The sequence below is a fragment of the Lactuca serriola genome, chromosome 1, assembly GCF_051521515.1.
Source record: "Lactuca serriola cultivar US96UC23 chromosome 1, Lser_US96UC23_V15, whole genome shotgun sequence".
In the NCBI taxonomy this organism is placed as follows: Eukaryota; Viridiplantae; Streptophyta; class Magnoliopsida; order Asterales; family Asteraceae; genus Lactuca; species Lactuca serriola.
The window spans coordinates 100,363,511-100,376,021 of NC_136408.1; the positions used below are offsets into that span (position 1 = coordinate 100,363,511).

Consider the following 12,511-nt stretch of genomic DNA (forward strand, 5'->3'; position numbering starts at 1 on the left):
ACACACACTCAATTTTACTCAATAATAGGAACAAGATTTTCAACCCGATTTCTCTTTTTTGAAAATAAGGGATTTTTCTTGAAATGGTCGACTATGACTATTCAAAAGAACTATTCTCGGACATAACTCGTTTCCACAAATTGCAATACTTTTCAAAGATCACTCCTTATAAGGATGAACGAAAGTAATGTCATGCACACATATAACCAGGATTTTCAAGGCAAGACTCCAAACGATTTCATAGAAAATATCTGATTTTCTGAAAGTACAACGAGAACAATTCTAAACAAGTGTGAACGATTTTATACAAAAATTCTTATGAACTCACCAACTTTTTAGTTGACGCTTTTCAAAACGACTTGTATTCTCAGGGATCTAGTAAGCAGGAAACAAGGGACGCGCATGCAAGATCATTTAGTTGTAGTTGAAGTTTTCTACTTATGTATCTTTAGTGTAATCCGAAGAACAAATACAATATGTAAAGCATGTAAGTTTTTTTATCTCAATGTATGATGTTTGGATTGCTCTGTTTCATTTATATTCAATTGTTATGATACTGCACAATGAAGTCACCCACCTCCAGACGTTTCCGCCGTCTGGTCCGGGGGTGTGACAAATTGTGTGAAGTGTTAGTCTTGATTAGAATCCGAACTAACTCTTGAATATTTATTTGTCAAGTAATGTTCCTTGACCAAGTGAATCTTATATGTCAAGAGGTCAGTGAGAGTCTTAAAGATCTTGAAAAATTTCAAGAACTAATTAAGAGTAAGCCTATTGTTAATCACTAGCACATGACTTGTGTAACGACCATAAAATTCGAGCCAAATTAAACATTTTAATTCATTCAAAAACCATCAAGTTCATACATTCGTTTTCAAAATAATTTAAACATCAGAGTATTCCCCAGAACCATATCTTGTAAATCATAAAACATGAGGAGCGGTACGATCACGCCTTTGCCTTGCCACGATCTCCTGAAGTACCTGAAACAAAACACTGAATTGTAAACCCGAAAGCTTAGTGAGTTACCCCCAAAATACCAACCACACATAAACATACTCATAACATATCGCAAATAAAATAGCCATGCACATCGGCTCTACTGTGGGATTGGTCCGCCGCACCGGGCCTTTAGTCGGCCTGGTCCACTCTCCGAGCCTCGGCACGTCTGGTCCGCCCTCTTGGGGCCTGCAGCCTATCCGGACCGCTCGCCGGGCCTTCGGAATATCCGGTCTGCCTTGGGTATGTTGGCCTACAGCACAAAGCAGGACCCGCCTCAACTCAAACCCCCGTCAAACAACCATGTGCACATAAAACAATTAATCACATAACAAATCCTTAACCAGACAATAGTCTATCAGATCACATAGCATATCAACATCCTAACCAGGATTCCGACCTAACCGGTCACTAGCATAACATTACCCTATATACCGTGTACCGACCTTAACCAAGTCACTAACATAACACCATCCTAAATACCAGGATGTAGGTCTAGCAAAGCAATAACATAACAAACAATACCTGAATTTCCATCCGATAAAGGGCCAACCTTGGTGCCGTAGACCCTATTGATATAGTGCGGATAACTCACCTACAATTGTCGACTGAAGAGATAAGACCAAGCTGCTCCGACCACCGACACGAAAAACCAATTCCATAAATACCAAAATTACCAAATTACCCTTGGAAGTCAAACTGGTTAACTCTTGGTCAAAGTTAAAGTCCTCAGTTAAAGTCAACCTTCCTGGTTGACTCTACTCGCCGAGTTCCCATACCCAGAAAACTCTCATTACACAACTTAACTCGCCGAGTCGCCCCAAGACTCGCCGAGTCCAACAATCTCTGAGTCCCATCCTGTTCGACTCACTGAGTCGCCAACCGACTCACTTAATCCAAGGCTTTAACAAAAAGAGGTTGGGTTCCGCGACCAGACTCGCCGAGTCCAAGAACAGACTCGCCGAGTCCAAGGCAATCTTCAACAGACTCGCCGAGTTGTTCTTCCAACTTGTCGAGTCCATGCTTATGTTCATACAACTCGTCGAGTACACCTATGTGACTCGTCGAGTCTCTCCAGTTCTCAACCCATTTAGAAGCTATTTGATCCATGCAGAGGCTCAAATCCATAGATCCACCCTTCTACAATCCAACCCTCACATAAAGTTGCAAACTTTACGTGAAACCATGAAGATTTAGGCCCAAAACACACTAGGGCTTGGGTTTTGGACAAAGAGGCTTCACCAACAACTCAATGACCGAAACTTTATGACATTATGGACCATCACAAGACTAGATCTGAAGTAGCAACCTTAGATCTAAGCCTATAACTCGAAATAGATCTTAATCATACCCAAAATGCCCTAAATTTCAAATGATAATAGATCTAGATACCAAAGAGCCCAAGCAACAGATTATTACCTCCAATATATGCTCCACTGAAGTAGATCCCGGATCTACACCACTCCTTTGCAGCAAGCCTTTAATTGCTAAAGTTCTTTCCCACCAATTTCCTCTTCCAAGTTCCAATCTCCTCAATAATGAAGTCTCACACGAAGGTTAGGGTTTTTGGAATTTTCAGGGGGATTAGGAGGCTGGGAGAAGGACATAAAGTCCTTTAAATAGGGTGCAAACCCTAAGATTAGGGTTTTCTCATTCCAGCACCAACTCGTCGAGTCCAGCTTCCGACTCGGCGAGTTGGTCACTTGATTTGCGATCCAAACCCGCTCTGACTCGGCGAGTAAGCGTTCCTACTCGTCGAGTCCCTTCCTTTATTTACACTTAGCACCCTTCACTTCTTGTTTCGAACTTGGGATGTTACAACTTGAGGTTCATAACCTTGTTTATATGCCTATTCCAGTTACAGTTGACTATGTATGTGAGTTCTATGAGTTCTCAATTGTTTGCATAACAACTTGGAAGCAATGGTAGGCCCTTGTGCTGCCAAGTGGCAAGAAATTAAGATTAAACAAGTTCTGTCCATATGGGTTTGGATATGTCTCTAACCTTGTCTTGTGATTATGGTTATGATAAATTCACATGGATAGGAACACATACTCCATAAAATATAAGTGTCATAAGTTTTCTCTCCAATTCATAAAAATGGTTGTGAGGAAACACTTTCACTAAGTAGATTTTAAGGAGAGAGCGATTGTGTTATTTGCATTCTCAAATTCGATTATGATTACGACATCCCTCTTCATAGCTCGAATTATGAGAAATGGAAAAGGTCTAAACATTTGAGACTTATTGCTGTAAGTTCTAAAATTGTTAAGACACACATGTGAGCTATCTAAGGAAAGGTGTATGAATTTGAGAAGCTTAGATAAAGTCTTGTCGAAGCATCTCATATTAGAAATCTGAACTTTAGTAAAAAAAAAGTCAATAATATTGATTTCAAGATGTCCAACTGATTTCTGAGTACATGTCAAAGCTAGTTGGAGCATAAGTGTTATGCTAATAAGAATGTAATTATTATGCTAGTGGGAGCACAATTATTACGTTAAGAGCTGCAAGTTAGCAATATTAATTATAGAAAACAAAAGTTTCAATTCGCAAAGTTGCAGGGTTTGAAAATGTTGTTTTTCTATAATTAAGGGAGAGGAATTCATACTTCATTTCACATCTAAAAGCTTACATTGAGTTTTTAATCAAATTTAGTCAAATATATATGAATGTTATGTTGGAATGGTTCAACATAAGAAAATTCTATATATGAAAATGTTAATTGCGTTCTCAAAATTTGATTATGATTACGACATCCCTCTTTATAATTCGAATTGTAAGAATATGGAAAATAGAAATATTATAACAAAAGACTGATCAAGTATCATGTCTTTTTGTTAGACATTATGAATCGTGTCCCATATGCTTCGGGTATAGGATCGATTGCATATGCTATAAATGCCTAGGGCACTAAAAGGGAAAAAGGAATAGAACCGGATATGACTAAAGTGGTTAAGCAACTGTTAAGGACAATCTAAGGTTCGCCAATGATTAGTCGCTTAATGACAGTTGGAAGTATATTATTGGATGGACCATATTGACATTATTATGAATAGACAATAGTCTATTAATAATAAGTTGTCATATGGAAAATATGGAATATTTCCATATTGGGAGTTGAAAAATAGATGTGAAAGTTAGAAACTTTTATGTTAGAAGGATGTTCAAAGGAATGTACTTTGAATTTGAGACTTCATTTCCATGGAATTGTCTTGTAACAATCTCCAAAGGAATATTTTGTAATATCGTTGGTCAAGTCTCAATGACTTTTGGTACCTAGACATTACAAAATAATCATTGCATGATAGTTTAGAATCTAACACTTTCTAACAGTGATAAGAATTTGAAATTCTTACACTTGCAATAAGGGTTTGGAATTGTGAAATGAGAATCATTGAAATGTTGTCAATTGATCTATTTCACAAAGTAAAGACCATAGATAAACAAAGCGTGCATGCTTGGAGCATGGGAAAACTATTGTTTTAATTCAAGTATTAAGTTGATTATTCAAAACATTATATAATGAATAATAAGCAATCAATACGGGACTCAAAAGTTTTGGGGCCATATAGGATTAGTATTATTCTTGTGTTTCATTTTGTATGATTTGACTTCCTGAATAACTAGGTTATTCAAACCATCCACAATCGATGATACTTTGGAAGTAGGTGTTGAGGCAAGATTTTCATGAATGGGTTTGTAGTTGATCTAGGTGTTTTAGACATAGCTGTAGTGTTCATGAGTACTCTTGGAATAAGATTCGAGTATTGGATTCAACCCACGCACATCTGAATCACTTCATGGATTTTATCACGAGTGATTATGAGACGATAATATCTTATATTCTTGAAGCGGAGACATGTGAGCTGTAGTTGCGAGTCGGTTGCACATTGACATATGTAAACGCACTAGTAACTTGGATGTTATAAAACATATTGTTGTGTGTAATTTGATGAGTAAGTACAAGCAAGCATTTGGGTCGAAGTTTATCCGTTCCTTTTACCCCATGTGGATAAAAGCGATATCTGTGGGCCCCTCGATGATTTAGTGATGAGACCCCTAAGTGCTTAACCAAGCCTGGACTGATTTGATTTGTTCAATTAGTCGGTCGTCATAAATTGGAAACTGGGAAAAAACAGATGGACAAAGAGAATGATTAAAATCCATGTCTCATGTCTATATAATATCTAGAATGGGGGAATATATGATCCCTTATCTAATGGACGCGTCATTGATTAGGTCAGAGTTTGACAACGACTTTAAAGAGCTATGATTGCTAGTTGGGTTGTGGAGTCGAACTTGTAATAATAGTTATTAGACTTATCCAAGTGGGAGACTGTTGGATTAGGTGTCTAAGCCCATAACTATAATTGGCATGTGTACTTGACCCGAGAATAGCATGGTCCATTTGGGTTGCATGGCACCGGAACAATTTGAGTGATGGATATTTGAGAAGAGGTTATTTATGATTTATTAATATATTATAAGTTCTAATATATTAATATGAAATAATATTATTTAATTAGTATTGATCAAGAATTAATTTGGAATTAATTTTGTGATCAAAAGAGACTAATTAAATATATGGGGATTGGTTATGTAAATCATTCATTCTTATAATGTGGGCTTATGATCCATAGTTCCTTATGTTGGGCTAAACCCATGTGGTGACCCATGGAGGTTTAAACTCATGGATCATGAGGAATATGGAAGGTCATGCACATTAGGGTTTGCATGGTGTAGCCCTAATTAAGCCACACTATATAAGAACCCCTCTAGCTCATGATATGGGTGACTAGTGGTGACACAAGAGGGCAAGCCGATTTTATAAGTGCAAGTAACCTCCTCTCAAGTTCCTCCATTGTTGGTGGTGTTGTGTGATTCCATTTGAGGTGCAACACTTGGGGCACTAAGTTCTTAAAGGTCCAAGGCTTCCAACTACAACAAAAGTTATGTCATCTAACTAGAACTTTGTAGTATATATACTTCATTATATGCTAGTTAGGATGATGCTTTGGAATATTGAAAGTTTGCATGTATATTAGAGAAAAAATAGATCCAAAGCATCTAGGGTTGGATGTACACCATAGGAGTGTTAGAATGCTCAAAACCCTTTCAGTAGGGTAGGATCTCTCATTCGAAGAATTATCTAGTCTTAGTGATATGTAATAGTATTCACGAGCTAGTTAGGGGGTATAGCAGGGACTTCTTATGCAGCTGATGGCGGAGAGTGGGTTGGTGATTTCCCTAAGGCAAGCCTAGGATGAGTTTAGCATGAGATCAATAGTAGTAGTAGAAGGGACTTGGTGGAGTCAAGGCAGTTCTTGAGGAAAGTATGGATAGATGTGGAAGGTAGTATGTGTCCGTACTACTGAAAGTAGAGGATACGTACTCAAATCAAGGAAGGCTGAGATGAACCCGTGAAAATTGTAGTGTGTGAGATCCCTCGAGTTATGATGAGTATTCTGATGATTGAGATGGTATATTTCTGAGTATAGTGACACTATGTGGTAGGCTAGATGGTAGTTCTGGTGCTGGTGAGGGATCAAGCTCGGACTCTAGAGCCGGACATCTTGATGGTCAGATGAGGGAGTTCATTTCATCTGAGAGTACGCACAATATCATTTACCAGACTTATATGATCTCCGGTATGATCAAGGAGGGCACTTTAGAGATTTATGATGAGAGGATGAGTGCATTCTACACTGAGATAGCAACCATGATAAGGACGTGTGCGTTGATGCTTCAGGAGTTTAGAGCTTGTGAAGCTCCAGATTATCATGGGGCTAGGGACCCCATTGCTAGCAGCAGATGGTTGGAAGATATCGCCAACGCTTTTCGTACCAGTCATTGCCCGAATGGGACAAGATCCGTCTTACTTCCTATCTCATGAAGGACAGAGCACATGATTGACGGCAGAGGTTGGTAGTGAGTTGAGTGATGATGCGGTCGATGCTATGTTATGGGATGACTTTTCGACCAGATTCTTGGCAGAGTTTGCCCAGGGAAGTGAGGCGCAAGAGTTATTGGATCTCCAGCAGACGATTGAGACTGTGGCAGGGATTACTGCCAAATCTTGGGACAGAGCTTATTTGGTACCACCGTATGTAGCAGATGAGGAAATAAAGAAGGTAAGGTATCGTAACATACTTTAGAATGATAGCAGGGAGATTGTGAGTATCTCAGGGCGCGAGACCCTGAATGATACGATTTCTAGAGCTTGAGAACGAGATATTGACAAGGAGCACCTAAGGGGGGGGGGGTGCTAGAGACTTTGATGAGGGAGATAATTTTTACAAGGTTCTCCAAATCTGAGTTCTGGTTGCGTGGGGTGAAATTTATTGGGTACCTTGTCAACCAGGAGGGTATTATGGTCGATCCGGCCAAGATAGAGCTCGTAATGCAGTGATGCAGTAGGAGATTCTGAGGTCTCCAACTGAGGTTCGGAGTTTCGTGGGTCTAGCGGGTTATTACCAGAGAATTATTCGGGACTTATCCAAGATTGCAGTTTTGTTGACTCGACTGGCCAAGAAGTCGGTGGCCTTTCTCTGGGGGCTTGAGCAGCAGGCAGCCTTCGAGACTCTCAGACAACGGTTGTTCAAGGCACCTATTCTCACCTTGCTAAAGGATGTAGATGGTTTCGCAGTTTACTGTGACACTTCGATCATAGACATGAGTGCGGTACTGACGCAGCGGGGTCACGTGATAGTAGGCCTTAGGGAATCACGTTGGGGATTCCAGTCAGGACATGAGTTCAGTTTGGATGGTAGGTCATGTGTATGCTAGACGTTGAATATGTTCATATTAGTGATCAGCAATCGAGATAGTGTGAGAAAGTGTTGTAAGTCTGCGGGTGTAACCGTAGTATTCACTAGCAGCCAGATAGTGTTAGAGTGTTGTAAGTCCGCGGGTGTAGCCATATCATTTACTAGCAGCCAGATAGTGCTAGAGTGTTGTAAGTCTACTGGTGTAGCCGTAGCATTCACAAGGTTGGTAGATAGTGCTAGAGTGTTGTAAGTCTGTGGGTGTAGCCGTAACACTAACTAGGTTAGTAGATAGCATGAGAGTGTTGTTAGATCACGTAAGGAATAGTAGTACCCACCAGTTCGAGTGTAGCAGTGAGGGCGTGGCAAATCCACAGATTGGTTTATGGATTTCCCCAGTAGGATTAGACCTGGTGGAGCCAGGGATAAGATTGTCGGAATGCCACTACAGTTATGCGATCAAGGAAGCAATGGACCGTTGAAGGTTGTTTGTGACATAAGGCTACCATTGGTCAGGTAGCAATCACTTTATCCTTGGAGTTGATGATGTCAGGATCCGACATATGGACCCGATCAGTTAGATCAGAAAGTCGTTAGAACTGCAGTGGCAAGATAACTAGTGGAAACTATTAATAAGACAAGGATTTTGTTCGGATGTTGCGTGGGGCGACTGTGAGATTGCTCTTGGCTCAACAACCAGACAGGACGTCAGCATTCCAGATAAGATGGAACTAGGGAGGTCCCGGTGGACTTTGGGGAAGCAGCCATGTGGCATCATGCCGTTCAAGCAACTCAGTGTTTCAGGCATTTCAGTGTTTCAGGCAGTTCAATGTTTCAGACAGTTTAGTGTTTCAGGTAGTTCCAGTATTTCGTATAGTACCCGATTGAAATGGACCAAAGGGGAGGCCAACACCCCGATATGCATGACAGTATTAGCATTATAGGATTTCATGTATGGTTAGAGTCATAGATAGCTTAGGATATGCTAAGTCATTCACAGTGGGATTATTTGAGCCTTGGCCAAGTATAAGCGATATGCAGGGATAATTGGGTCATTGCTTCTGTCTTCTAGTAGGAACCTCGAGACTGTAGATTTCAGATGGAGTAGATGTGATCTTGTTTCAAGGAACTCGCTCATCTGCGGATTTTAGGGCCTTGAGAAGGTTGGTCACGGTTATCCTGGGGAAGGCTAGGGTGTGCCCATGGTTGTGGTCATGTTACTTTAGTGGTTTAGCGTGTAAGGAATGGTAATGAATAATTTCGAGGACAAAATCTAATTTAAGTAGGGGAGAGTTGTAACACCCCATTTATTAAGTAAATAAATATTTAAATAAATTAATGTATAGTAGCCCTAAAATAAATAATTATATAGCAAGGTGTTGGTCTCAAGGAGCTAATCATCACAATTCCATAGATTGGGGGTTAAAAGTGTAAAATCCGGACTTAATTTGTAAGTATTATTAAAGGCATAGAGTAAATGATAACTTTTGGGACTTCATTTAAAGAGATTTTGGAGGCTAAGGGGTTGTTTGGTAAATTAAGGATCGAATTTGATAGGAATTATGGAAGCAGGGGTGTAAATGGTAAATATTGTACCTATTTTTAATGGGTTTTAATGCTGAGGGTTGAAAGGATAAATTATGGGTTAGTTTCGAAAATATTTCTGAAGGGACGGACTAAACTTATTAAATCGAATGAAAGTTTGGTATAACACGGGATACACCCGTGTCCCTTCCCATTGTTTAAGCCCTAACCCTAATACTCAACATATTCACCAGCCACCATGTGAGACTCCAGCCGCCAACCTTGTGTTCAGTCGCCGCCACGTCGATGTGTCGTCTGCCGCTCGCTACCGTACTGTTGAAGCGCCGCCGCCACCACCGAGAGATGCATCGAAGACCGCATGAGGTGTTGTGTTCGTCGTGTGAGGGTTGGGAGCTACCAGAAACGCATGGTAAATCCACCTACAACTCATCTTTTTTCATTCTCTCGTTCTTTTCTTTAGATATGACGTCGGAGACGTCGTTACAGCCGTCAGTGGCCATTGGACCGTTTTTCTCGTCTTTTCCGGCAACGCCTGCCACCAAGGCAGTGGCTGTATAAGTGTATGTTCGAGTGTACATGCTGGTTGCTGTATTCGTGGGGTCATAGGTGCGATTTTTAGCCGGAAAACCCACCGCCACCACCATGAGGTGGTGGTTGCCACTGTTTTCTGTTGTTTTCTGCCACCCATTGCCGCCACCAGCCACCGTGGGAGGTGGCTCTATGTGTGTATATTATGTGGGTGTTTCAATGGTGAATGTATATAAGTTTTTGTTAGTCAAAATTGAAGAAGATCACCGCCATCACCACGAGGTGGTGGCTGCCGCTGTTGACTGCTGATATTGCCATATTTATACCTATTTTTAGGCAATAATTAAGTACATTTTTATTAATAAGTTGATAATATGTTTAGAATAATGGTACTTATGACTTTAAATTGTTATTTTCAGTCAATTAAAAGGATTTTCGAAGAGAGGGACTAAAAGTGACAATATGTGGAACATAGGAGACTTGAAAGACAAGAAAAGTATAAATCCACGAAAGCTACTGAATTCACGACGTGGCAAAGTCGGCCACGATGTGGCATGAGGGTTCTAGAAGATAAAGATCGCAATTCGGAGGATTCCTTTCCCGGTACGGATAACTTGAAGCCCACGACGTGGCCTGGATAGCCACGGCGTGGCGCGGGTTTTTGGAGTTTATTTAAGTGTTCTTGATTATTAGGAAAAGAAGAACCTTTTAGGCCAAAGGAAAGAGTTCCAGGAGACGATTTGGAGCGAAAGAAAGGGTCTAGAAGAAGGTTTTCAACACCAAAAAGAATAAAGGTCTATATTTTAGTTAATTAAGAACATGTTTTCCGTTGATTCAATTTGTGTTGGTTTATTAGTTGCTAGGATGAGCAGCTGAATCTAGCTACTCTTGTTTAGCTAGATGAAGCTTCCAGCTTATGAATAGTTCAATTTTTATGGATTAAGTTTGGTTGGTAAAAATTGCTTGTGGTTGATTTGTATAACCTAGCATGCTATTGTTTGTTTCTCTAATTGCTTGATTGCATGTTCTGTGTAACTTAGTGACCATTAATTGCATGAACTTGTTTACCTAATGATTTAGTGAACATTGAATTGTTCGAGATAGGATTGAACAATCTTAGTTAGTAATTAGAGTAAATAAGCTTAGCTGTGCTAGAGAACGTGTATTGTGACCATAATTGCGTTTATATTACAAATCTTACATAACATATTTACATTCATAATTAGTTCTGTGTTTAATTATGTGTGAACATACATGGTTTGACATGAATTGGTTAATTATTGGTAAAGTTAGAACTAAATTACTAATACAACTAAAAACCAACTTAATAATCCGTAATCATTAGCTAAGCCATAAGGAAGAAGTGGATTCAAACTAAACAAGAGTGTGTTTTTACTTATTGAATTTGATTTAAGTTCATCTGATCTTGTAAAATCAGATAAAACCCCTTTTAAACTTGTTAATAATTAGCTTAATTTAATAGTAAGTAAATTAATTAGAACACCGTTCCCTGTGATCGACACCCGACTTACCCAAGCTATACTGTAATCTGACTAGGTACACTGCCTATAAGTGCATAGTTAGTTAAGTTTGTTAGGTTATAAATATTAAAATTAGTGGGTACTTTTGTGCACATCAAGTTTTTGGTGCCGTTGCCGGGGAACGGCTTAGTTTTTTCTTAGTTTTTAGCTTATTTATTTGCATTAAATTAACCGATCCTTCTTGTGGAGTACAAACCACAAAAAGTTAATTTTTCAGCAAAATAATTTTTTTTCTGTCAGTCACAGAGTCCACGACGTGGCCATATACCTGCCACGACGTGGACATTTAAAAAAACTAGATTTTTAGTTGTTAGTTAGTTTTTCTTATTTTAGTTTAGTTTTACGTTTTTAGTTTAGCAAGTTGCAGGAGTTCATGACCAGAAGCTCAAACACACCCTTGGTGCCACCACTTGAAGACCCCGAGTCTGCAATTCACAAGAAAAAGACGCCCTTACAAGAATTGAAGTCAGCTTTTTCTAGGAAGTCGGGAAAGAAGACAAGAGAGTCAAGTTCATCCTCGAGGCACAAGAGCAATCTTGAGCATTTGGATCATACGCCCGTCCAAACCGAGTCTGAATACGATACCAAGCCGGAATTTGAAGAACACACAAGCGAACCCGAGAACGAGCCAAGGAACGAGATGGCAGTAATTGAAGAGATGTCCATGGGATCTTACAAGAAGCGGATCCGAGAAGATGTGGGTCCCGGTTTAGTCCAACCCGCAATACCTGCCACTGTCACATTCGAGTTGAAAGGACACATATTAACTGCACTGAAGGACATCCCATTTTTCGGGAAAGATCATGAGGATGCTTTTAAGCATCTAGATGAAGTCAACGACATTCCAGATTACTTCAATGTCCCAAATGTCAACAGAAACACAGTCTTTCTTAGGATGCTTCCCATCACTTTCAAAGGAGCTGCTAAGGAGTGGTTAAAAGCACTCCCACCGGGTACAATTACCACTTGGGCTCAAATGCGTGAGCAATTCCTAGACCAGTTTTGCCCGCCGTCCAAGATAGCCAAACTCAAGAAGGCAATATCCAACTTTGAGCAACAGCCGGGGGAGTCATTATACGAAGCATGGGAGCGGTACAAGGGCTTGCTCAGAAATTGCCCTCAGCATGATCT

At 40.0% G+C, this 12,511-nt stretch overlaps 1 non-coding gene across 1 annotated transcript; it reads right to left on the reverse strand.

Annotated features, from left to right (window-relative positions):
* Window positions 1-12,404: 12,404 nt before the first annotated feature.
* LOC145080634 (small nucleolar RNA R71) lies at window positions 12,405-12,511 on the reverse strand. Its single transcript, XR_013695229.1, has one exon. It is a non-coding gene; the product is annotated as a small nucleolar RNA R71 (small nucleolar RNA).